The sequence below is a fragment of the Balaenoptera physalus genome (assembly GCF_965194825.1).
Source record: "Balaenoptera physalus genome assembly, chromosome: 4".
Lineage (NCBI taxonomy): Eukaryota > Metazoa > Chordata > Mammalia > Artiodactyla > Balaenopteridae > Balaenoptera > Balaenoptera physalus.
This window is the reverse complement of record NC_138891.1, coordinates 45,126,324-45,153,725: the sequence shown is the minus strand read 5'-3', so window position 1 is coordinate 45,153,725 and position 27,402 is coordinate 45,126,324. Positions and strand designations below refer to the sequence as shown.

Below are 27,402 nucleotides of genomic sequence, written 5' to 3'. Positions count from 1 at the left end.
AAGAGAGCAAACTTTTAGCCTGATTATTAATAAAGGAAAGTAAAAATAAAAAACAGTGAGCAACAAATTTAACCATAGAGGCTTCCCTGGTGGCGCAGTGGTTGAGAATCTGCCTGCCAATGCAGGGGACACAGGTTCGAGCCCTGGTCTGGGAAGATCCCACATGCCGCGGAGCAACTAAGCCCGTGAGCCACAATTACTGAGCCTGCGCGTCTGGAGCCTGTGCTCCGCAACAAGAGAGGCCGCGACAGTGAGACGCCCGCGCACCACGATGAAGAGTGGCCCCCACTTGCTGCAACTGGAGAAAGCCCTCGCACAGAAACGAAGACCCAACACAGCCATAAATAAATAACTGAATAAATAAAATTAAAAAAAAAAATTTAACCATAAAATAAGGGAAATTACTTTTTCTCTCAAATGAACTAAAAAATAGAGGCAAAACCAGAGACTTGATAGTATTTTCCTGAATTTAATTTGGCAAAGTTTAATTTTGGTAATAATTGGTGAAGAACCTTGTATATTAATTCTCAATTTAAAGAGGCAAGATACCTAAAAGGAGATTTTCCTAATTATGTAATTTATCTTTGATCCATTCTATTAAAGAAAATACCAAATTTTAAGATGTTTATTAGTTATAAAATACAAATTTTGTTGATTGTACAGCAAAATTATTATATCTTATTTGCTACTTTATTCTTAGCATATATCATAGCACCTGACATGAAATAAAAGTTTAAAAGTGTTTAAGGGATAAACAAAGTTACAGAAACATATCAATATTTTTAAATTATTCTGTAATCCTTCACAGCAAAAGTAAAAAGAATCAAAACAAAGCTTTTCATGTGCTTAAGCTAGGAATGGACTCACCAAATCCCACAGCATCAGAAGATAAGCGTTAAGTGCCGTTTGGAACATATCAAGAGAAGGGAGTTCCGGGCATTCACACTAGGTTTATCTGCTGTGTTGGTAGTAAGGTAAGGTAAAGAATGAAGGGAGGTAATTTCGAAAGATCAAAACTTTCATTCATTTTGGAGGAAGAGTGCAGGAGGTGCAGTCAGAATGCAAACAGAAGGCAGAAGAAAACTATAAACCCATCTTATCTACCAATAATCCCAAGTTTTAGAAGTAGCAGTGGTTCATGTAGAGTAAAAAAAAAAAGGAAAATAAAAAATAATATATATTTATATATAAATACAAATATAAACATATTAAAAGTTTAGAGTTTATATATAATATATATTTTATGTATAAATTTTATGTATTTATACATAAATATAGATATAGATATAATATATACATAAATATATATATTAGTACACATATATGTGTGTAATTATGTTATACATGCAGACACAGACACAGAAACACTCACACAGACACTTTGTTTTTTCCAACTTGGCATCCTAATCAGAAAAACAGACCTCTGAAGCTTATTAAGCTCAGAAATGAAAAACATAAAAAATACACATTGAACCATAAACAAATAGCCCAGATATCAGTCTAACCATCAACACTGGGATAAGTTTATCAAGAAAGATTGTACAGTCTCAAAAACAAGGTCTTTTTCCAATAGAGAAGGCCATATCTTTACAATCTAGTGAACTATTAGTAGGGCAGGCATTCAAACAAAGTTTGGAAAACACTTCCAAAATTAGATGCCCACTGTTGTTAATCTATATCTATTTTTCTCTGAGAACAAAGGAGACTAACAGAAAATGTTCTTCCATAATTTTCTAAAGAGACTACCTAACTAGTTGCTGAGAAAACAGGGAAATAATTCCACTTACAGTTTTTTCTTTTTTAATCTGATAGACACAAATTGGCCACATAAAGTAAATAGTAATTGCCTCAGACACAGGAAAAAATTCAAATGACCAGTACTTACACACTCCTACTTAAGAAGAAAAGATGTAAGGACATTAAAAAAAAGGGACATACTTTTAAAGATATAAATTCACATAAAATCAGGAAAGAGTAAAACTCAGTATTATTGATTATCATGCAAGAAAATTAAACAAAACACAATTTAATGAAATATAAGGGTTAGAATTTAAAAATTAGCTAAATTGAAGCAAGAAGAGTTAAAAAATAAACTTAAGAAAAAACAATGTTATTGCAGAACTTAAAACTAAATAAGTGACAGAAAATGTCAGATTTGTATTTTTCTCATTTCAAATAATTACCATGGAAGAAGGTTCAAAAAATTATGGTGCATATAAAAATACAGCTAGCTAGCACTAAGCATGCTACAAAAAGTTCCTTGTACGACATCTGGTTCTGTTCAAAATGTCCACAAGATATTTGGTCCCAAGCCAAAAGGACCTTGCAATTTGGTCTTATCCAAAACATCCTTGAGCATATTTGATCCATGACAAGTGGTTCTGGACAAGATCTTTTGGCATGAACCAAATGTCTTCCTGGATGTTTTGGGTAATAAAAAATATGACCAAATATCAAGGACCTTTTGGCATGGACCAAATATCTTGTGGACATTTTGAACAGGACCAAATATCAAGTCCTACTGGGTGTGGACCAAATGTCTTACAGATGTTTGCACAGGTCCAAACCTCGGCTAACCCAAAAAGTTCAGTCTGCCCGTGACAGGGGATATTATATGGGATGAACCTATCCTATTGAAGACAACTATGAAATCTGTGTAAATATATAGTAATGCCTGTTTAAAGGAATTTCAGAGACATCAACAGAGGAAACACTTGAGAGATTGCTATTGCAGAGAGAATGAAATCACCAGTAAGTGAATATTGCCTTATCATAGCATATCTCCTGAGGTCATTTATCAACTCCTACTGTGGTAAAATAGGACTTGGCAGAATACTGCAGTCACACTGGGCTGAGAAAACAGAAGTTGAAGATTGGATTACTCAAAGTGTCTGGAAATGGGAAGAAAAGTCTGAAGAAAAAAGAAAGTCATAGGAGTGACCACAGACATGTACAGGTAATCTCCCTTTGAAGAAATTATCTGCTACTAATTTCATCATATACAGGATAAGACTAATAAATCTAGCATAAAGCTGAAGCAGAGAGGCTAAAGAGCTGAGTTCAGATTTTAGCAGATATTCATTGCTGATGAGATAAGTTAGAGTTTAATACCAGTGTAAAGTGGTTTTGGTAAACACCCTAGGCTTTTAGTTGAGACTCCAGGGGTCATGCAACTAGGTGTAAAGAAACACTGAAACATTAACCCTGACAAAGCATAAAAATCAACCTTTTACAGAATTGAGATAATCTACTTATATCCTATATTCCTGACATAAGAAAACTTAACCCTCACAGGAGGAAGAAAACATAGTCTAAAGTTTCTACAAATTTTAATGTGTGATGTCTAATATCCAATTTAAAAAAACTTCATAAGGCATCTATAAAGCAAAACCAATTGATTAAAACCAATATTAAAACTTACTATGGAAAAGGAGAGATAGAATTGACTTGAATTTTGGCAAATCAGATTGAATTTTTGGAATGAAATATTTTAAATAGCTATGTTAATTATGCTTGAGCAAATCAAGCAAATTTTGAAAAAATAAGAAAATATTGAACCTTTCAAGAGGAATCTAATGAAAATACTAAAAGAAGAAAGTGCTATAATTGAAATGAATAATTTAAGAGATGGATTTAATAAAAAATTAGACACAAAAGAATTATTAATGAACTATAGAGCAAGTTAGTAGAAAATATTCAGATTGAAGCCAAAACATAGAAGAAAAAAATACCAAAATACAGAAATGACCATCAAGGACATGTGAACGTGGTGCCAAAGTCTAATATAATTGTAATTCAAGTTCAGGAGGAAAGGAAAGAGAGGATAAGTTAGAAAAAATACTAAAAGAAATTTTGGCTGAAATTTTCCAAATTGACAAAAGATATTGAACTTTATGAATATTTTTATTATATTAAAATCTCAGCAAAACCCACATAAAAATTGTACAGAGCCCATATCTAGGTATACTATAGTCAAACTATGTAAAAAAAAAAAACAAATCAAAGACAAAGGGGGCAAAAAAACCCCATTAAGGGCAACCAGAGAAGGAAAATGCATTACCTTCAGGGAAGCAACAAAAAGTTCAAGAATTTTTCAAGAGAAATCATAGTAGCCAAAGACAAATAAAATAAAATCTTTAAAATGCTGAAATAAGAATGCCAACCCAGAAGGCTACAGATAAAATATTTTTCAGAATAATAGTGAAAAAAAGATATTTTAGACAAACAAAAGCTGAGAGAGTTCAGAACCAGCAGATCTGCACTAAAAGAAGAAAAATATTACCAGGTGTGACTGGAAATAAAGAATGAAGAGTAGCAGACAAAGTAAATCATCAAATCATGTATAAATATTCATCATTTAATTATTATAATGATAATATAATAATATTGGGTTCAAAGCACATGTAGAGATTACATATATGAACATAATAGCACAGAAGATGGGAGCAGAGAATGGCCTTAAATATATGTAAGGTTTTCACATAGTTATAGAAGTGGTAAAAGTACTAATTTGAAGAAAATCATAAAATATTTGGTTGTTAAACATACACTTTTAAATAACTCAAGGTTAAATATAAAAAAGTCATGGTGGAAATCAGAAAAATTTTGATCTGAAAGTTAATAAAAACATGACGTTTAAAACTTGTTCATTGCAACTAAAGCTGAAAGTAGAGGAAAATTTACATGTTTAAATGCACGTATTAAAGAAATCAATGATCTGAGCTTCCATGTTGTATGACTAGAAATAAAAACAACAAAGTAAAGCCAAAGACTAAAAAAAGAAAATAATAAAACTGAGTGAGATAGTCAGCCACAACTGTTGGTAAAAGTAAATTTCCTCAAAGTAGCTTACAATCAGTTAGAAACCATAAAGCCTTATCTCCTCAGAATTAACTTTATAATAAAAATAAATTTTCTGAGGAAAATAAGATTTTAAATGGAAAATGTATTAAACTTGGAAGACATTGTTCTATTTGGTAATTACATCAACAATTTCAAATTTAAGACGAAAATCGGGTAATGGGCTTTTGGGGCAATAGTATGCTCATCCTGCTCTACCTGGGGGTTGGGAGAACTGGTCCTTTTGACCATGCCTACCTCCCACCATAAGGCTAGTGGTGAGGGATGAGAAACACCACCGGCAGCCTTCCCCCTCGCCCCCTCCAGGAGCAAACTTAGCTGCAGACTGGGACCTGGGAAGAGAGATCCGGCACCTGCCTAAAGCAGATATTTTTAACAAGAAGCTGGTGGGGTGAGTTGGGTATGGTAGCAAGTTGTGTCTCAAATACCATAGACTTTTGCTGTTGTTACCAACGTTAATTAGTTTTCCTTAAATGAAACATTCTCCATTTGCTGTATGCCCTTAAAACTATTTCCAGAGAATTTAAATAGCTAAAAAATAATAATTTTCACCAGTTAAATTGCTGTTTTGCTCAGGAGAGGATCCACTGAACTCCTTACCCACCTAGAATCCACCTCTTAAAATCTGTTATAAAACTTATGACACTTGAATACTTCCATATAAATACTTGAAACAGAAAGACCAATGAACAAAATAGAAGAGTCAAATTAGATACAATAATATGTTAGAATTTTGTATATGATAATGACATTTCAAGTCAGTGAAAATTTAATTATTAAAAATCGATTTTGGTAACTAAAATAAAATAAAAACAACTCTAAGTTTTTCTTTACCTTATTTACTAACATAAATTCCAGATTAGAATCTTGGTCCCTGTGAATGAAGCCATTGTCAATACTGAATTAAAAAGAAAACAAACAAAAAAACTATATTGCTTTACCTTCGTCTGTTGAATCAATGGAGGACTTTGAGCTTCTAGGCCAAAGCAGAACCTTTGATAGAAGGAGCCTGGGTTTCTGGATGTCTACATGGAGCAGAGTCCTCTAAACACTGCACAAATCACTGTAATGTAAGTGACAAATAAACTGCTGTTATATTGAGCAAGTAACACAGAGAAACACAATTTATAATTCACTTTGAAAACAGTGATATCCAAAATTCATAGGCAGAAGCTACAGTACCCATGGTCAAGTAATCTCTGAGGTACAGTTTCGGCTGTGATTCTGACTTCCTGGCATTCCCTTTTTCCTGATTTTTTTTCTGTGAGATTTTTGAGACACGTAACATTCTCTAAGTAAATCTTATTCTAAGTTACACAGAGACGGTTGCTATGGTTTGTATTTAACAACCTTAACAGTTACATCTTTTTAATTTAAAAGTGTTCTTACAAATTAATGAGGAAGAATAAATGACTTGATAAAATTATAGAGTATATGTATTAAGTTCCTTTGATGTTCAAATCCTTTCAAAGAAAAGGAGAAGAAAGAAGAAATGTAAAAAATACTAGAATAAAACTTAAAAGAAAATTTTGTGTCAAAGTTCTCCTCTTCTTGAAGGGAATTTCAAGAATAAAGTGTTGCTCAAACATGACAAAGTTGCAAATACAACAAAGGTAAAAATTTTTTAAATATTATTTGGATTTTGGCAAGAAAGTACCATTAGTAAACATATTCAGATTATTTTATATGAAGAAGACACAGTATCCAATAAAGAACTAGCCATATATTTGGCTATAACTTAAAAAATGAATAATCAGTAAATACTATATGACAGAAAGATACATCAAACACAAATCTACTGGAATAGAGATGATTGAAATTTAATACCCATTTCCTATGCTTATGTAAGATCTGATGGCAGATGGACAGGCTCAATATGTTTTTGAAGTGTTGAGCATATATATGCTTGGACGGAGTTTTAAAAAATTTTTATTATATAAAGTACCTAAGTTTGAGTACTCATTCCCTAGGTGTTCTATGAAAGCAAATAGTTGGGGCACAACTCAGGACCATAATATTTATGGAGTTGTCCCTTGGTAGAAAAATGCTTCCTTCTAGGCAGAATGGATATTAGGATTAAAACCATCCCTGTGGCTGAATAAAGAACACTAAAGACCGGGGATTTTGCTCTGTGAGGTGACGTCTTCATTTATTCAATAAATAGGCTAACTGCTTGGTTTGTCTTTCTGTATTCAGAACCAGTTGAACTCTGGCAGTGAGAGATTCAGAGGAAACTAATCTATGTCTGACAATTTAATGTTAGAGCTGTAAACACTTCTGGAAAATTTGATGTCACTGAGAGACTAGAAGAAAAGCAGGTTAGCCTCTCTTATAAACACACTTTAAAAAGTTTTGAGTTTTACCTGGATGAAGAGTTCACTGATTAGGAAAAGACAACAGATAGCGTCAATAATGAGCACCATAATTCAAGGAACACCTGGCTGCTCACAGAAAAATATTCCTTTATTTAATAATCATCATAGACACTAGTTTTGTACAACTTCCGTGATTCACAGAGAGGATAGTCAGGTTCAAGGAGGGAAAATGATACATGAAAAATTCACACCATGTCAGGTGGAGGATTTAGGTTAAAAAAAAAAGCTAGATTTTTATTATCTAGAGATTCAATTTAGATGATAATACTATTAAAGAAAATTAGTAAATATTATCTTGAAATTCAGGCTAGCAATTATCTTTGAGAGTAGGAGGAGGTTTTATTTGGTAAAAAACAAACAAACAAAAAATCCAGGAGCTTCTGAGGTATGGTGAATTTCTGAGGCTGATCTGGAGAGTAATTAGGTGGTTGCTCACTTTGTAATTATTTATTATATTACATATTTATGGTTCATTTCCTTTTTTTCTCTGTGTATTCTATTTTACAACATAAAGTAAAAAAATTATTTGGGGGACATTATTATGATGTTATTGGGTGGTCATTAAAGGGTTTTATGCAGAGAATGATGTAATATTTGCTTTGTGAAAGATTACTCTGTGTGTAACATGAGGAATGAATAGAAGGGGGCCAAACAGAAAGAAAATTAGACACTACAACAATGACAGTGGAGATCCAACTTACAGGAAGATTTGAAAGATATTTTAGAAATGGAAACTAGGCTTTACATAGGCTTAAACTAGGCTCCTAGCTATTCCTGGGAGAACAAATGGAAGCATTGTGGCAGGGGAAGGGGATGATGAGTTCATTGCGAGGTGCACTTTATTTCAAGTGTCTGTGATATTTCCTGGATGCTCAGTGTAGGGTGTGATGAACAGAATAAAAATGTCAGCTAAGAGCTATATTTGGGCAGTGCACAATATGGCAATTGAAGTCAAAGAATAGATGAGATCACCTAGAAAGATAACATAAAATGAGAATATAAGATAAAAGGCTATAATATAAATCACTTTATATATGGACATTCAAAAATCTAGATGAAAATGAGACCACAAAGTTAATTAGTTGAAAACAGAATAATAAGCAAAATATCAGAAAAGAGCAGGATCCAGGATCACTTTGTGGCATTGTCTAACTAAGATACAGGCATATAAAGACAGATGGAAGTGTGGATAGATGATAGACAGATAGATAATATCGATAGATAGACAGACAGACAGACATACCTTTAGGTGCATAGTTATAAAAAGAGGTATGCAGAAATTGAAGAAAGTCCTTGATCTTCCAGCTTTCCTAGCTTCATTGTCTGCTACTCTATTACATCTGTATTTTAAGCTAGGGCTAACAAATTATTTACAGATTTTAAATATCAGTCAGTTTCTGGGCTTTGTGCTATACCTTTTGTCTAAAATAATCTTCATTTATTTCATACCATTAAATTTTAATTGTATTGTAAAATTTGGCTTAATGGTAAATACTTCTGGAAATATTTTCTGATCCTGCAAAGTGATTTATTCTGTATTACATTTCTTGGGATTTATCCATATTTGTTCTTATCTCACTATACTATATACAACAATAGCCCTATAAATCCCCTTCAACAAGGAAATTTTCAGTGTAAAAGTAGAGTTCTTCCTTCTCTTACTTACTTTTACATCACTGAGACACACTAGGCATTCAATAAATACTTGCAGATTGCTAGTTTTTAACATTTTAAAAGAAAGATTATATCCCATATTATTCCTGGAATTTATAAATAATATACTTGTAGAAAAAGGAAATTACATAGTTTGGGATTTATAATGTTGAATTGATAATACAGAATTAAGATGTATATATTTGAATTTATTTTAAAAAAAAGTCTTTCCTTGGAGTAAAAATATAAATATCACCAAAACTTGACTACAGATAAAGTTCATAGAAGTTTCCTGGAATACTTTTACTCCAAATTAATTCTAGAGTTTATCTTAATTATGTGAATGAATTTCAAAGGTTAACAGATTGTATCTATATTGAAGAAAAAGTAATAGTCATTAAAATATGCATATTTATTAGAGAAAATGCAATCTTAAAACATTTAAGAATTTATTGCAAGACTAATATATACCATTTGTTCCCCTAGTATAATAAGGCTAAAGTCAACATTTGTCCCAATTTGTCTTCAAAAAGGTTTTTCTTTCTGCCTATGCAAAATTACAATAATGTACTAATATTTGTGAGCTATGTACAGATGATAATATATTGTGATTATTTGGCTATTTGTTCCTGTGGCTGCACATGAAACTAGACAAGAATGAGCCCCCTCTTTCCTGTTATCTGCTTTTTGGAATTGCCACAGGTAAATGTCATCAATTTCAAGACAATGAGAGATTCCACTGAGCTATAAAGTGATTTGAAATTCATGAATGTGCAAGTTTTATGTACCCGTAAGTCACTGTTTCACTCACCAAATGGATAGGATCAGCAATTTCAACCTACCTGTTCTTAAGAATCAAAGATTCCAAAGTCTATATTTTGCCATTTAAAATTAATGTTGGCCCTACCCTGGTGAGGACAGGATTATTTTCTAAGTTTTTTTCTTAAATTTCAGTATTGCTTTCATAGAAAATAAAAGCTTTTGTTTTACTTGATGTATAACATAGAATTCTAATTTATTGTAATCAGTATGATAAATGGCAACAAGTGAACAAAATAACTATATTTACTAACCATTCTCAACAACTGAAAGAAAATATACAGAAAGCTATTTGGTGAATATGAAATCAGAAAAAGAAAACTAGTCTGGTTATATTAATTTTCTAACTGTTATGTCTTGATGAGAAGGCTAAACAGGAGTCTGAGTCTGGAATGATCTCTTACCTACTTTCCAAGATTTGGGGTAGGAAACTGAACAAAATGATCTAAGTTATGACTGAGCAGTGATGGCATGCCAAAGTGAGCATACTGCCTGAAGTAAGAACCATAGCTGATACATAAAACAAAATGTAAAATTATGAGAAAGGAAGAGCAGATATACACAGGTGAAAATGATGTTTATGAGAGAATATAATATTTAATGTTTATTACTTTAAATAGCAAAAAACTTCCAAATCTTTGGTATGCATTTTAGTACAAATGGCACTAAAATGCAGAAAGTGGTGCCGAATAGTTGCAAACAGGTGAAAATGAAACATATTTGGAAAATATAAATTCAGATTCTATAATAAATAAAGGTACACCATTCCTTATACATGATAGCTAAGTAATGCTTAATAACTTTCATTTAAGTCTTGACCAGTTAATTTTTCTAATCCTTTAGAAAACATAAAAAGGATTATGAGGATGATCAAGTTTATGTTAAAAAATGAGAATTACTAAACTTTATGCCAACCCCCCCAACCCTACAGTTTCCCTTTTAAAGAAAAACTAGTGAAACTCTTCCCCCAGATAGGGGAGGTCAGCAGTATATTTTTCACCTGAATGATTTCTTTCTGCTTGTGTAGCCCTAGACCCGCAGAGCACATTCTCCTGGTCCACTTCTAGGCTGGGCTGGGCAATTGTTTGGTCCCCAAAATCCAATCTTATTACTTTCTTTTACAAAGATTACTTATTTGCAATTTTATCAAGTATAGAAACAAAATGTTGCTTCATTCCAGTGTACCGTAGCTCAGGTTCTGTTCCGGTTGAGTCCCAGAGTCACGTGGTGTTTAGAATAGTCAAAATTAGACTGTGCCTGGGCTTTAATCCTAGCTCCACTCCTTACTTGCTTTGTGACTTTGGGCAAATTATTTAATCTCTGTGGCTCAGGGTGTTCATCTGTAAAACAGGGATAATTACAGTACCTATCTTATGAATTTGTCTTAAGGAAAATATGAATTAATGCTTGTAAAGAGCTCAGAACTATCCTAGCATACAATAAGATATTGTTAGCCATTTCTTGTATATTTCCACATAGCACAATGGTCAACCTATGCAATTACTTACATTAAAAATATGATTATAATATATACCTAAGTTGCCATTATAAACATGTCATATTGTATAAGCATTTGCAGAAATTGCATCTATTTTATTTAGATAACTATGTGTCAGCTTCAAATTTGTTTAAATGTAATGGGACTAATCTTATACTTTGTAAATTTCATAAGGAAAAGACTGTCACTTCACAAAATTTTATAAATGACACATTTCAGACCCTAATGTTACCAACTTTATCAGTAAAACTCCAAGATCAATATATTTTTAAACATTTGAAATCCACACTGTATAAATCAACTCAGGACAGGCAAAGTGACAGTGCCTGTGGAATTCACTTGGTAATGAGACAGGCTGATAATTCTTCTATGCTCTAAATAAGTAAACTTCACTAATGTGAACCCAAGTCTGTAAATTATATTTTATATGTGGCTGACTGGTAAGCAAATTTGATTTCATGCAAATATTTTGAAGTGGATTAGTTGATGGAGAAACCACATCTGAATGCTAATAACATGCCTCTATATAGACACAGGATGAAAACTCCTTCAATCCACAGGAAAGTGTCAGCATTAATAAAGCAATGTCATGCTATACCTCCCCCATAGCTGGCCTATATTGACATGAAAAATTATAATGGTAGAAATACAGAACTTTTCAGATATAAATATCCTTACTGTGTTATGAAATTTTTATCAGGAAGGGATAACTTAAGAGAAAGAAGAAATCTACTGCAAAGAATATCATTGCCATCTATTGACAATGGGTTTTGTGATAAAATGTAAAAATCTATTTTCATTGTATAATTGTGGATGTCCTATTTATTAAATAATAACCTATCAGTGTGCAGAAAAATAATTTTGATTTAGAGGATATAGATTTAGGGATAATAAATGGATATTATACCATCCCTTAAACATTTTAAAAGCTCTAGAATATATTTATATAGTGATTCATATGATAGTATGAACATTTTGCAGCATAAATGGTGACGGCTTTTAGAAAGGGCCTGACTTTTCTTCTTGAGGGTTAATGTTCACCTCTCTAAACACTGACTATCATAATTCCCTTTTTAGAGTAGTTAGTAGGTAGGTAGTGGTAGCTTAATATTTATTGAATTTGCAAGATTCCTCTGTTTTATAAACTAAGTAATTTTATTTTAATTAAATGCTATAAATATAAAGTATATGTGTATGACTCTGTGTACAGGTGAAGTACTACAAAAAGGATAACAAACAGCCAACCTAATAAGGGGTCTTTCAGGGAAAGCAGACTATTAAAATCCCATGTACCAATCTACTTAAGCTTGCTAAAAATAATCTGCTTTATCTATGAGAAATGTTTTAAATATGTGCTAAGTTGCCTATCTTTGCTTTGGCATGGCCTTGGTTTACCACTGCTATCAGGTCCCGTGCCCGGTCTTCCATTCAACTGATGTGTTTTTATACCTATAACATTAATTTATATAAACTCAAATATCTGCCTGTAAGATACATACATTCCCATAAACAAAATGATAAAAGGGAACAAAAGAAAGAGGTAGTATGATAAATTAGCTTTAAACATAAAACAAGACTTTCGCTTGGTCTGCCTAAGTACTTTAAAACACTGGGCACGTAGCTTGGGCCATATTTTTGTACCTGCCGTAAAGAACTAAGAACACATTGCTCTAGGATCATTGCTTCTTCCAAATATGTATATGTATGGCTAAGGAACTAGCTTTACCCACTTTTTCAAGCTCATTACAAGTTTCTAGAACAAGAGAAAACAATTACATACATTGAATTATTTTAACATAGAGTGACTGCTACCAAGAACACTGGACTGAACGCTTTCACAATACATGTGAAATTGCCTTCCTCTACTTCAATTTCAGAGATAGTGCTTGTTTCCTGTACATTGTGATGTGTTCCATTATTCCATTAAGAGAGCTGTAATTGTTAGCTTAGGTAGAGAGATAAGTAATCGCGGAAACAGAGGATGATTGTAAGCCATTCTAACCCTATTACAACAAAGCCATTTGAAGTAAACTCTAGCAATGAGATTAGATTCCTCTCAGACCTAGGTTAAGACCAAAGGCAAAGAAAAGCAATTGAAATTGCACCTATCTTGTAACTGGATGTGTACAAACTATAAATTACAAAAAGAATTTTTATCATAGTAGAAGAGATTTTTGTTCTTTTTCTGACACATATTGTAAAATTATTCAATCACTATTTTTGCTAATTTGAAATTCTGGAAATTTTTATAAGATTTGGTTAAAGCTTTAATTAAATAAAATTAAATAAAAACACAAAAAATTCATTTCATGGTGGTAGCTGATTTGATCTACATAAGAAGAAAACAGTTATATGTGTATGTGAGTGTGTGTGTGTGTGTGTGTGTGCACACACGTGCTTATTCTGGTATCAGTTTTCTTCCTAGCATAGAAAGAGCAAGTTTTTATGAGGTCCTCATCAGAAGAAAAACAAATATATTGTTTTATTCGTCACATTAATTGTGCTCTATTCATAGAGTCAATAGGTACATATCCAACCTCTGAGATTTCATCTATGTTTCAAGGGCCCAGTTGACCTCCAAACATCCTCCCTTTTGTCTGCCAAGATCTATGAAAAATAAATAGATATTCTAAATGTGAATATATTATTTCAAACATCAGCAAAGGATATTACACTTTTTTTTCTTTATGAGGCTTTAAAACTTGGCAATGACAAGAATACAAAATAGAATAAGACAAGTTATTTCTTTGCCTTAATGGAGCTTAAAATTTAGTATGGGCAATTCTAGAAGTCTACATATGAATGTACAGTGTACAATTTTTAAAGATAGCATTTTTTTTGTGTCAGCAATGTGCCAGGCACTGTGTTAAGCATGAAAAGATAAAGATGCTTGATAAAGATTTTACAGAGAAAGAAAATAAAGCTCAGAAATATTGAGTAACTTGATCAAAAACAAACAGCTATAAAAGGGAAGTCCATACTCAACCCAAGTCAGTCAATTACAAATTTCTATGTTCTTAACTACTAGGCTACTCTGCCTATGAGACATTTCAAATAAGAAACACATACTCAGGGTTATCAAGCACTGAAACAACATGTTATTTATAACAAGTAGGAGTCAAGGGCAGATTCTTGGAGGAAGTGATATTTAATCTTTACACTGAGGCCAAGAAAAGCTGCAGACAGCGAAGGAACTTAGTGAATGGTGGTACGGATTTCACACAAGGCATAGTATGTTGAGAAAACTCAATGTCCAATTTTAGGCAAGTTGAGTGAATAAATGGCTGTAGTTACAGGCACATTTATACAAATGGCTTGGCCAAATTGTGGAAATTTTGAATAATTTGACTAGAAAATTGAACATTATTCTGTAGACAAAAAAAAGTGTATGGGATATGTTTAAATTTCAGTTACAATTGCTTTTGGGAAGATTGATTTCTCAGCAATATGTAATATGGTACTTGAGAAGGACTACATAAAAGACAAATCTACTTAAAATCTCTCTAAGTAAGCATGACTCATTAGCACCATTCAAAGCATTAAACAGATCAGTTCACCCATCCTTCTTAAGTTACTACAATGTAAAGAGGAGAAAAAGGGTTGGAAGTACTAAGAATTGGGATCTGGAGAGATTTTCAGTTAAGAGACTTGAAAAACTTGGGCCCAATGATTTTTATCATGATTTTCCCCAAACTCAGCAAACCATCACAATCCTTTGAGTTCCATTCTTCTCCCTGAGATGATAATACCTATATCACTTCAAGAAATATCATGATACATGGAATCGTAATCATCCATGGCAGTAGTCAAGGATTTGACTGGTATTCTTTTGGGAGAGAAAGAATGGTTTTAGTCAGATGAGCAAAGAGTAAAGAATATTTGCAGCTGTTGAACTGAGGTCTCTAGAGTTAAAACAACAACAACAACAACAATTTTAGCTCCTACTCCTCTCTAGCTGCCCGTCCTCCGAGTCTTTATTCTTCCTCAAGGACTAGCATTTATTGTTCCCTCTGCATGCAATACCCTTATACCAGATGGCTCTCCTTCACTTTATCAGAGAGGATAACCAACAGTTTGTCACTCCCTATTTCTCGGTACATTAATTATGTTTTTATTTGTCTATAGACTGTCTTCTCTACAAATATCTAAAAATTAGATAACATATAGATGGGGGTTACTATGTGCCAGGTATTGTTCTGAGCACTTTAGAGTAACTCATTCAACCATATGAGAGATTTACAATTATCCCCTTATTACAAGTGAAGTAACGAAGCTTCAAGTAGATTACCAAACCTGCTGAAAGCTACACAGCTAAATATTATAGAAGAGTTAGGATTAGAACCCAGGAAAGTGACTCCAAAATCTATCCTCTCAACTATCACATTCTGCTGTCTTATATAAGTGCTATGAATACAGGAATTTGATCTATTTTAGTCACTACTGGATTTCCACTAACTAGCACAGAGCCTGGCACATAAATGATAGCTATTTTCAGAATATGTGACTAAACCAGAATGTTAGCATATGCTAGGAAAGTGTAGAAGTAGATCCCTTGTTTAGAAGGTTTGTGTTATATTGGGACATCAAAAATGAATAAATGAAATACTTAGGAATAAACCTACCTAAGGAGGTAAAAAACCTGTACTCCAAAAACTATGACACTGATGAAAGAAATTGAAGATGACACAGATGGAAAGATATACTGTGTTATTTGATTGGAAGAATTAATATTGTTAAAATGAGCATACTACCCAAAGCAATCTAGAGATTCAATGCTATCCCTCTCAAAACACCAATGACATTTTTCACAGAACTAGAACAAGTAATAAAAAAATTTGTATGGAAACACAAAAGACCTTGATTAGCCAAAACAATGCCAAGAAAGAAGAATAAAGCTGGAGGAATCACACTCCCTGACTTCAGACGATGCTACAAAGCTACAGCAATCAAAACAGTATAATACTGGCACAAAAACAGACACATAGATCAATGGAACAAAACGGAGAGCCCAGAAATACACCCATACACTTATGGTCAATTAATCTATGACAAAGGAGGCAAGAATATACAGTGGAGAAAAGACTTTCTTCAATAAGTGGTTTTAGGAAAACTGGACGGATACATGCAAAAGAATGAAATGAGAACATTCTCTAACACTATAAACAAAGATGAACTCAAAATGGACTAAAGCCCTAAATGTAAAACTGGAAACTACAAAACTCCTAGAGGAAAACATAGAACACTGTTTGAGATAAATCATAGCAATATTTTTTTGAATCTGTCTCCTAAAGTAAAGGAAATAAAAGCAAAAATAAACAAATTGGACCAAATTAAATTTAAAAGCTTTTGCACAGCAAAGGAAACCATTGACAAAATGAAAAGACAACCTACCAAATGGGAGAAAATATTTGCAAATTATATGAGCCATAAGAAGTTAATGGTCAAAATATATAAACAGCTTATATAACTCAACATCAAAAAACAAAAAGCAAACAACCTGGGCTTCCCTGGTGGCGCAGTGGTTGAGAGTCTGCCTGCCAATGCAGGGGACACGGGTTCGAGCCCTGGTCTGGGAAGATTCTACATGCCACGGAGCAACTAGGCCCGTGAGCCACAACTACTGAGCCTGCGCGTCTGGAGCCTGTGCTCTGCAACAAGAGAGGCCACGACAGTGAGAGGCCCACGCACTGTGATGAAGAGTGGCCCCCGCTCGCTGCAACTGGAGGAAGCCCTTGCACAGAAACGAGGACCCAACATAGCCAAAAATAAATAAATAAATAAATGAAAATTAAAAACCAAAAAACAAAAAAACAAACAACCCAATTAAAAATGAACAGAAGATCTGAATAGACATTTTTCCAAAGAGGAAATGGAGATGGCCAACAGGCACATGAGAAGATTCGCAACACTGCTAATCATCAGGGAAATTCAAATCAAAACCACAATGAGATATCACCTCACACCTGTCGGAATTGCTATCATCAAAAAGAACACAAATAACTAATGCTGGGGAAGATGTGGAGAAAAGGGAACCCTCACACGCTGTTGGTGGGAATGCAATTGGTGTAGCCACTGTGGAAAACGGTACGGAGGTTTCTCAAAAAACTAAAAATAAAACTACCATATGACCCAGCAATTCCACTCCTAGGTATGTATCTACAAAAAACCAAACCACTAATTCAAAACTATACATGTACCACAATGTTCATAGAAGCATTATTTATAATTGCCAAGATATGGAAGCAACCTAAGTGTCTATCAATAGATGAATGGATAAATAAGATGATTGATATACATTATATACACACACACATATAATGGAATACTACTCAGACATGAAAAAGAATGAAATTTTGCCATTTGAAACAACATGGATGGACTTGGAGGGTATTATGCTAAGTGAAATAAATCAGACAGAGAAAGGCAAACACTGTATGATATCACTTATATGTGGCATCTAAAAAATACAACAAACTAGTGAATATTTAAAAAAAGGGGCAGACTCACAGATATAGAGAACAAACTAGTGGTTACCAGTGAGGAGAGGGAAGTGGGGAGGGGCAAGATAGTAGTATGGGATTAACAGGTACAAATTATTATGTATAAAATAGGCTTCAAGAAAATATTGTACAACACAGGGAACATTGCCAATATTTTGTAGTAACTATTGAGTGTAACCTTTAAAAATTGTGAATCAGTATATTGTATACCTGTAACATTAATATTGTATATTAACTATACCTCAATTTAAAAAAAGTTAACGAATATAAACCAAGGCTAAGACACCAATATCTTCACAGGGGGCAAAGGGCTTTATTAACCTCACTGTGAAAAGAAAATGTAAGTTAATACCAGCATTTTGCAATACATATGTCTATATATATAATATCTTATATATACATACTTGAATATTATTGTTTAATTTTTAGATATGGGTATATCTATTGTAATAGTTCATTTTAAATATTCTTTTTATTTTTTTTTAATCTCAGAAATAAATACTCAGCCCCAAAATTTTGATCAGGAATTTTTTTCATTCCTGATAAGCCTTTTTTTTTTTTTTTTTAATGTTGGAGCATTGTTGATTAACAATGTTGTGTTAGTTTCAGGTTATAGCAAAGTGATTTCATCATACAGGTATCTATTATTTTCCAGATTCTTTTGCCATATAGGTTATTACAGAATGTTGAGTAGAGTTCCCTGTGCTTTACAGTAGGTCCTTGTTGATTATCTATTTTATATATAGTCGTGTGTCCATGTGTATCTATATTAATCCCAAACTCCTAATTTATCCCTCCCCACCCTCACCTTTCCCCTTTGGTAACAATAAGATTGTTTTCTAAGTTTGTGATCAGAAATTTTAAGGAGAGGTATCTTAGCAAGGAGAAACGAAGAATATATAAGGTATTTTTATATTTCTCGTAAGATACCTTTTATCTGCATAGCTTACAAAATGGTATCTGTTTCTGATCAATCTTAGACCTTTTAGCCTAAAGATAGATACTGCGTTTTTCAGTTTATTTTAGAAAAAAACAGTATTTTCACCCAGTTGTCTTTAAATACTTTCAAATGAAATTACATTAAATTTTATTATATATAGCCAAATTATATGAATTATTTTCTGCATTTAAAGGACTCGTATTTGGGAAAAAATAAAACAGGCAGATCAAATACATTAAATATTTTTTGTTAAAATCATGCAAATCCTTAGTTAAAACAATTATATTGTTAAGGGACAGATGTCATGTAGTAGTCGATTTATTGTGCCTTATTTCAATTAAGTAAAGTGCCATTAACTGGGTCCTACTGAGTTCCTTGAGAATGAAAATTTATTTTTAAATACTTACAGAGTTTATGTTCCTAAACCTGGAACATATATCCAAAGCTGAAAGTTACCAAACTTTTACAACAAAGATTTAAGGCATTCTGACGAATAACAGTGCCTAGAAAATATGGTTACACATTTTATTTTTGAACAACACAAAACTTTCAGATCACTGCACAATTATCAGTTACTTCCTTCACAAGGAATGGTTTTTGCAGGAAGCTCTCCCTGTAATAGAATTTCTGAAAACCCTGTTTTGAAATATAGAGGAGACCTTAAAGATAAAGCTTGGCTTTTTCAATATGGAGAGGAAATTTTACTGTTTAAGTGCTAGGTTTAAGAGGAAAGTATATAATTTAGGGATGCTGGTGATAGAAACATATGAATGGAGTCACCAAGATCAATATAAGGTAGTAAGTGAAATAATGCTGTAAAAACTAAGGTAGACCTGTGTCTTTATTCCCATCTTACCCCTAGGTTCTTCATGACCTTTTTTTTTTTTTTTTCTTAGATTCCGTATATATGTGTTAGCATACGGTATTTGTTTTTCTCTTTCTGACTTACTTCACTCTGTATGACAGACTCTAGGTTGATCCGTCTCACTACAAATAACACAGACCTACTAGAGAATGGACTTGAGGATACGGGGAGAGGGTAGGGTAAGCTGGGATAAAGTGAGAGAGTGGCATGGACATATATACACTACCAAATGTAAAATAGATAGCTAGTGAAGAGCAGCTGCATAGCACAGGGAGATCAGCTTGGTGCTTTGTGACCACCTAGAGGGGTGGGATAGGGAGGGTGGGAGGGAGGGAGATGCAAGAGGGAAGAGATATGGGAACATATGTATATGTATAACTGATTCACTTTGTTATAAAGCAGAAACTAACACACCATTGTAAAGCAATTATACTCCAATAAAGGTGTTAAAAAAAAAATCACTAAGGTAGAGACACTGTTTCTGAAAAGATATCATCAGCTACAGACCTAATATGTTAAAGTCGTGTGACTATTGCTGGCTTTCGGGAATTGAGGTGAAGATAATAAAGTGTAGTTAGAGGAGGCACTTTGTTTTAAGAATAACATTTTCCAAACTGCTTATTTTAGTATATGTCTTCTCTTCTTCCTTGCGGGGAACAAAAGCTCTTTGAAAATTCAGATTGTTTACCATGTTCATAGTGAAATACCTAATTTACTAGAACAAAGACAAAATATGTTTTTAAACAGAGATAAAGCATTTCTTTTTTGAGCTTTTTTGTTTAACTGGGTGCTCCTACCATTAAAAATTATGACAGTTTCTGATATCACTAAGAAATTTTACAAGTGAGGTTTAAGATTATACTGAAATAATTCAGTAAAAATTTGCTGTTTTTTGTTTGTCTCCTGAAAAATTAAAACATGATTAAAAAAAAGACCTATGCTATCAAAATTATACAGAAGGGTTAGGAGACATAGGTTTTTAGGTTCTTCCCTTGGATCTAAACTAATTTACTATTTGACCTTCTGCAAATAACTGCATTTTTGGACCAAAGTGTTTTTCATCTTTTAAATGGGTATACTTAAAAAAAAAAAAAGACTATGTCAAGGGGCTGTTGTTGTAGAAATTAAATTAAATTAAAAATTAAGGTGATAAAAATTTTTTTATTTTATTGCATATTTTTACATATTCCAACTATTACCTGTAATCAATCTGTACCTTTAAGAATAATATCTCTGGGGCTTCCCTGGTGGTGCACTGGTTAAGAATCTGCCTGCAAGTGCTGGGGACACGGGTTCGTGCCCTGGTCTGGGAAGATCCCACGTGCTGCGGAGCAACTAAGCCCGTGCACCACAACTACTGAGCCTGCACTCTAGAGCCCACAAGCCACAACTACTGAGCCTTCATGCTACAACTACTGAAGCCTGTGCCCCTAGAGCCTGTGCTCCTACAACAAGAGAAGCCATCGCAATGAGAAGCCCACGCACCACAACGAAGAGTAGACCCCACTCGCCCGTCCCAACTAGAGAAAGCCCGTGTGCAGCAACGAAGACCCAACACAGCCCAAAAAACTAATAAATAAATAAATTAAATAAAGTAATAGAAAAAAAAAAATCTCTGGAATATCTTTTCTATTATTCCATCAGACCAACACTTCCATCAAACCTTTGGCAATTCTGCTCCCCAACAATTCTCTGGTGAACACAGTTCCCCATTTTGTTTTTTTTCCACATAACTTACAAATTAATCTAAAATAACCATTTTATCATATCAAATCTTTGTTTAAAAAAATGTTTCCATGATTCCTTCTTTCACAAAATAAATTGTGAACCGTTTATCTTATCAGTCAGATCATCCAACATTTCATTTCCTCTTCTACTTCAGTTAATGCATCTCGTTTTTTGTCAACGCCGGGGTGTGAAAAGAAACTAGTAGTAAGGACACTCACACTGAGGTAAGCAAGGAGGCTACCTGCGGATAAGGAGGTGCTAACCAATAGAACTTTGAGGCTTCCTTGAACCCTAATGGTATCAACATCTCTGCCTGCTAGAAATGCAGGGAAGACCTCCTCCTATAGTGCAATGAGACTATCTATCAATCCTTTTGGGCTTTATAATTTCCTGCTCAGTTCTTCCATCCAAGTTGTGCTCTACTAGGAATGTCCTTTGAATTCTCTCAGTATAAAGAAAGATGAGGGAAGGGAAGATGAAGAGTTACTTCTCCATGAATCATTTCCAAAACCTCCCATTTGGAATTAATCTCTCTTACATATTTTCTTGCCACTTTGTATTATAGAACTTATTACAGTATTGTCTTACATTCTGAATATCCAGTGACTTTTATGTTTGTCTCTCTCTCTTATCATATTAAGAGAAATCTAAAACAGGGCTCGTGATCTATTCATCCTTTAATTTCACACAGTGCCTGGAACTGTGCCACTTTATGACGTAAACAGTATACATCTTGTTCAGTTACTTGGAAGGCAGAATAAACAAGCTTCTACACAGAATTGCTGTGGAGAATTCTGAGGCCAACCTAAGCTTTATACATTTGTAGGAAACTGTACTCTCTGACTTGGCTCTTATACTATTATTTATTTTCCATTTATGTTTAGAAGTTCCACAATAATGAGAATCTTTGTATTTTTTATGAATTTTTACTGGAAGCTAGAGAGAATTATTGATTTATACATATAAGTGATTTTTAGCTTATGAACATTTTCTTCTATTAAACTTTGAATTTATTTCTCCTACATATACTCTGAACTTCTTGAATGCTAATTATTTATATATCTCTTGTTTCTTAAATCCACATCCTTCATGTCCAAATTTTCAAGTGCCACTGCTTATCAGAGTTTTTAGCACCTGGTCAAAGTTATCAAATAGTGGAATAAATGAATGACTTGTATACAATTAAGACATTTTGAAATTTTTAAAGAAAGGGAATAGAGACTGAAGCATATAAAAGTTATCCCTAAAAATATTTAAACCTGTTTATAACTGCCCCATTGATTCAGTTTTCTCAGAAAAAAGCAGGAAATATTAATTTTAAATGATTCACCTTTCAAATTATTTAAAACAATGAAATATGCATATTTCTAAAATACCTAACATTAGTCAAGTGAAAACACTTAATGTTTCTAAAATCGTTCAATTTACATTACCACAATTTGGCATGGGCGTTTATTGGAAAGTAGAACAATTTATGGCTCTTAGTACTACTAATAAGTTTCACTAATAGGATATTCATTCAAATCTAAATTATTAAGGTATTTATAACTCTTACCACCTATCAGCTATTGTAGCAGCTAACTTGAAATGAATTTGCTTGTCTCTATTTTGTTAATAGAAGCTAGAAAAGCACAGCACCATAAATATTACCATTATTAAAACTCTTACTGGCAGTATCAACAGGGAGAGTCTGAAGAGGCCAGAGGACTCTAAAATAACTCACTCCAAGAGAAAGTGCTCCTTAGATCATGTAGGCATGTAGACAGATACTAAGTCAGGGTGCTGCTATGGTTCATAGCAAAATCTAGTATACTTATAATTATTTGTCAGTTTGACATGATGCATTGATAATGCATTCTCAAAGATAATTGAAAACAATATAGGATATATCAGTTATCTATTGCTGCATAACAAACCACCCAAAGCTTAGTGGATTAAAATAATATTAACTTGCTGTGATTTTGTGGGTCAGAAATTTGGATTGGACTCAGCTGAGCAAGTCTTCTGCTGGTAACATCTAGCTGGGGCTACTCACAAGACAGTCAGTCTATTAGTCAGGGGATCAGTGGTCTCAGGGATCTTAGCAGGACTGCTTCTCTATGCTTTGTGAGTCCTACCTTCCACTAGGCAGTTGAGGTTTCCTCAAATGGAGTTGAGGGAACAACAAAGGGTTACTTCTGATGCATAAATGATACTGTCTCATTGGCCAAAGCAGTTACATGTTTAATCCAGAGTCAATATTGGAAGGGGTTATATAGTTGCATGGACATAGAGAGATGTGATCCTTTAGCCATTACGATAACAATCTACTACCTGTGGTAAGTCATAAGTGAACTTTGGGCATACCCTACATTCCAATTATTTTAGATAGCATGTTTTAAAAAAATTATTTACACTAACATTACAGATTATTTGTCAGAAGTGCAAACTTTAAAAAAAAAAATTTATATGCATTTTTGTAAAATTGTATTCTGCAGCTTTCTTTAGCAAAATCTCCTTTAAGTAGACAAGACAGAGTTATTGAATCACATTATCACCATTTAATCATAATCTATTGACATTTATTGCAGAAGACAGTAAAGATCAGATACACGTATTTACAACTGCCTCAAAAATTAATGCATCAACTTTAGTTAACTTTTCTCAAACTTTAAAAAAAAGATTATTTAAGAAGTAATTTCAACAATAAGTTTCAATTAATTTTTCTCTGGGGCTAAAACAAGTTATCAGAATGTTAGGTTAAAAATTACTAAATACCTGAAATTTGACTAAAAGCTGATGTTTTCTGCAGTTTCAAAGAAGTATTCCTCAGGTAGGCTTGGCAGATAAAATACAGGATGTACAATTAAATTTGAATTTCAGATAAATAATGAATTTTTAATATTTTCCCCAATGTTGTAATATTAACTAGGCTTCGTGTATTTTGCTAAGTCTGGTAAACCTTACCTCAAGGCATTAGTTTTAAAAGGTTTCATTCAACTTGCTCTAAAGAGATGATGTAATGAAAAGTTATTATTTAGGTATACTTGATAAAAGAGAACTGGCCATGAGAAAATCAGATAGATCTGCCTTGTGTTCCAGAACTCCATTAATACTACTTGACAGGGGATGAGACCACAAGGAAGACATGTATGTAAATGAGATTCTTTTTGGATAATATATTTTCCTAGGCAGGGCTGGTATGTTCATACCACAAATGATTTTTTCCACAACTGGAGGTAAATCTTCTAAATGCCTCATATCTACTGATAATGTTTTACATATCTATGTTTGTGAAAATCATCCAGAAAATTTGTACTATTGTCTCATTTTAAAATATAAATTTACCTGAGATATTGAAGTCCTTACTAATCAACTCACATATCTAAGAAATAGAGTTTTTAAAGTTAAAATGGTATCATAAAATATGATTTTTTTAGGAATACAGAAACTTCCTCTAGTAGATGAATGACCAAAGGAGACAAGAAAGGAAATAAAGGATTAAGTCTATCTTATCAATCAGATTGTAACTAGAAAGCAATGTGTTTAAAACACTAATCCCAAAATATCTCTCCCTCTCTCTTTCTCCTTCCACCGCATACATGCATATACTATAGAATATACAATATGTTAAACATATATCACCTGTATATTATTAAAAATAATAGGTTTGTGTAATGCAGAGTATGTAATTCCTTAAGATGAATAGCAACAAGGAAAATTTTATGTAGGTATATTGATGATTATTTCCTATAATACAGGGAAGAGTTACATTTAGTTACATTTAGCTTATATTAATTTATATAAGTGACCTGAAATACCCCCACATAATAAAGCAAGATAACTTGCAGTGCATTTTTCCACAGGCCTATCTCACAGATTCAGAAAAGTTCTTCTTAATGTATTTGAAATATATCATAGACTCCTTGACTATAATAAAATATTTTGAAAAGTATATTAGTCAGCTCAGGGCTACCATGACAAAATCATAGACAGTGAGGTTTAAACAATAGAAATTTATTTTCTCATAATATTTTTGGCTGAAAATCTAAGATCAGGGTGTCAACATGATCAGATTTTGGTACCAGGTCTCTTCCTAGTTTGCAGACAGCCAACTTCTTGTCGTGCCCTCATATGACAGAGAGAGAATAAGCTCTCATAAGTGTCTCTACACTGGTGTCTCTACTTATAAAGGCATTGATCCCATCAGACCATGGTCTCCCACCCTCATGACCTCATCTCACCCTAATTACCTCCCCAAAGCCCCATCTCTACATACCATCATACTTGGGATTAGGGCTTCAACCTATGAATTTTGGAGAGACATACACATTCAATCCATAATAAAATGCTACTTCTTCTAGAATCCCATTTTACTTTTAAAGCATATATCTTCATTCATTTCATTCATACTTTTATAATCTCTTAAGCATTCTATGTACATAATACATTGCACAATAAATGCTGGATTTACTTTGTTAAATTAGGTTTTCGACTTTGAATTTTATCCTTAAAGGAGAAAAGAATAAATGGTGGTAGAATTTATGATGGCTAAAGTTGTAGGCTTGTTCCTGAAATGAACAACCTCACTGCAGAAAAAGCCATTCTTTCCACATAACCTCAAGAAAAACAGTTGAGATACTGTTCAATGCAGGCCATGTGTCTAAATTTGAACTAATCTTGTGCAGTGATTATTGAGGACTAAGTCATATATCTATTCTTAGCACAAAAAGATGAAGTTCCTAATTTCCACCTAAAACAAATGGGAGACCAAAAGAAAGCAATAGTTTGAGTGGTTAGAACAGAGATCTCCCATATATGGGTTGATACCATGTGTTTATTTAATCTTCTCAAATTTCCCAAAACTTATAAAATTATTTAAGTCTTTAATGATTTCTTTTTCTTTCAATAAAAAGAAAAATTAGCTCATTATATAATATTTCATGTTGAATTTTTTACCTTTTATGTCTAGTAATTCCTTCCTTTTAAATATATTTACGTGACAAATAGGAAACACAGTCGACAAAATAAAAATGTGAAGTATTCAAAATTGTCAGAAAACAGGAGAAAAAAAGAATCCTTTCTATGTCATTTGATTCACAGCATCATAGTAACATGTCAAAAAGCAAAATAAAGCTACCCATATAGGTACTTTTTGTCAAGAATATAAAGAGGGTATTTATTTACCTGGATGCTTTAAGACTCAGCAGAAAATATTTAGTATCTTGCGAAGTCCATATTATGGTTATTTCTAGCATTTGGAACCGGAAATATAAGCTTTAAAGCCTTGTTTCTACCAGCAAATGGTATCAATTTAATAAAGATATACATCATTTTATGTATCAAATTCTTACCTGGAAATGAAAGAATATTAATCTTGTAATCTGAGCTCTCTTTTCCAGGGCTAACATTGTATAATTTCAATTCTGGTTCTATTTACTAATCCCAGTGGTGGGATTAGAAATTCTTTACAAACCTGACACTAGCAAGAATTGAGGTAGTAAAGGATTAAGCAACTGTAGCTGGATGTTCATTTCATATATAATTGTTATTATAGGAGTGATGGTTATAAAGTTTTGTTCATTCTTCCTATGCTTCTCCCCAAGAAAATGAGCACAAGTCATGGTTTTCAGTGCTAAATAGGTAAATGAACATCTGCCAAGTTAATTTTGAAATATTTATATATGAGGAGGAAAGAGGATGGCCAAATTCTTTGAAAATCTACACAGAGGCTCAGCATTATAGTCTTTGCCTCACTTGCAAATCTGCTGATATAAACATCTACATGATGACAATCATCGTCCACTCCATTTACCTATTGTCAATATATGACTTTAAGATTGCAGCTAATAACAAAACTAAAGATAAAAGAAATCAGATTGCTTTCTTATTTAGTTAAATAATAAGGAAACATAAAAAATATTTTTATATATAATGCACATGAGCCACATAGGATACAGATAGAAGTTCTTAATTGTTAGTCTATATATTCTGTCACTTAAATGACTTAGAAGATACTTTAGAGTCTGACTATTTAGAGTCAAATCTTGACTCTTCTGCTTTCTAATTATAAGATAAGAAATTTATTTGACTTCTTGCTTCACCTTCCTCATCTATGAAAATAGAAATGATAATAATAGCACCGACCTAATATGGCTAATGTGAGAATGAAATGAAATATCATA

The 27,402-nt window shown here is 33.0% G+C and overlaps 1 long non-coding RNA gene across 4 annotated transcripts in view; it reads right to left on the bottom strand.

Annotated features, from left to right (window-relative positions):
• The window catches only part of LOC309659150, a 415,904-nt gene that overhangs the window by 65,807 nt on the left and 322,695 nt on the right, over positions 1 to 27,402 (bottom strand). For all 4 annotated transcript variants that reach the window (XR_014262627.1, XR_014262628.1, XR_014262629.1 and 1 more), the window contains exon 6: positions 5,802 to 5,923. This is a non-coding gene — a long non-coding RNA (uncharacterized lncRNA). The remainder of the gene's footprint in view (positions 1 to 5,801; positions 5,924 to 27,402) is intronic.